Raw genomic sequence first — 817 nt, 5'->3', positions numbered from 1 at the left:
CAGTTCGTGCAGCGAATAGGCTGCTCTTGGCCATGGCCCTTTTGGGCAGGGCCGTTATTCCTTCTTTTCTTAGTCTCGAGAGAGCATTTTGTTTTGTTTTGTTTTGTTTTGAAATTATAATACTGATTGGCCTGTGTATGTTCTGGGATGTCGGGAAAGGTGGGTCCCTGAATTATTACACTGTTCTGTGACTGGAGTTGTTTTGTCAATAGAGAAGTGGGGGCAAGATCTCATACATTCAGGACTTAGGACAGGAGGGGCACAAGTTAATGGTGCAATGTCAGGCAGAAGTTTGCCCTGAAAATCAAATGGAGACAGAGAAAGAGGTTGAAACTCGAAGGTTAATAGTCTCATTGAACCCTTTGGCTCCTGTGCCAATAGGAGTTGAAGGAGAGGCTGAGCTCCTTCCCCTTCCCCCATTATGGCGAGGCTGCAGAGCTTTTGTTTAGTCCTCATACAAGGCAGGGAACTAGTTTTGTTTGGTAAAGATCTGAGGTTGGAGCAGGGCAGTATCTCCTTCATCAGTACCCTGGAAAAATTTGAATCCTTTTTGTCGAGACAACCCTTAAAGGATGGCAGAGCTATTTTCCACCATTATTGCCACCCGTTCCCATAATTGGGCAGATATTCATGTTCTTGTGACTGTCTTGCTGACAGGCAATGAAAAGTGACTAGTGCTAGATAACGTAAGAGAAGAAGCAGAGAATCTTCATACTAAACATCCAGTTGATAGACAAGACTCAGAAAGTGCCATTCCGGGACCAGCAGTTGGTGTAATGGCTATGTCGCTGGACTCCCATGTAGTCAACCACAGTTC

The sequence above is a fragment of the Tupaia chinensis genome, unplaced genomic scaffold (genome assembly GCF_000334495.1).
Source record: "Tupaia chinensis unplaced genomic scaffold, TupChi_1.0 Scaffold139943_1, whole genome shotgun sequence".
In the NCBI taxonomy this organism is placed as follows: domain Eukaryota; kingdom Metazoa; phylum Chordata; class Mammalia; order Scandentia; family Tupaiidae; genus Tupaia; species Tupaia belangeri.
Note: the sequence above shows the minus strand (reverse complement) of the source record.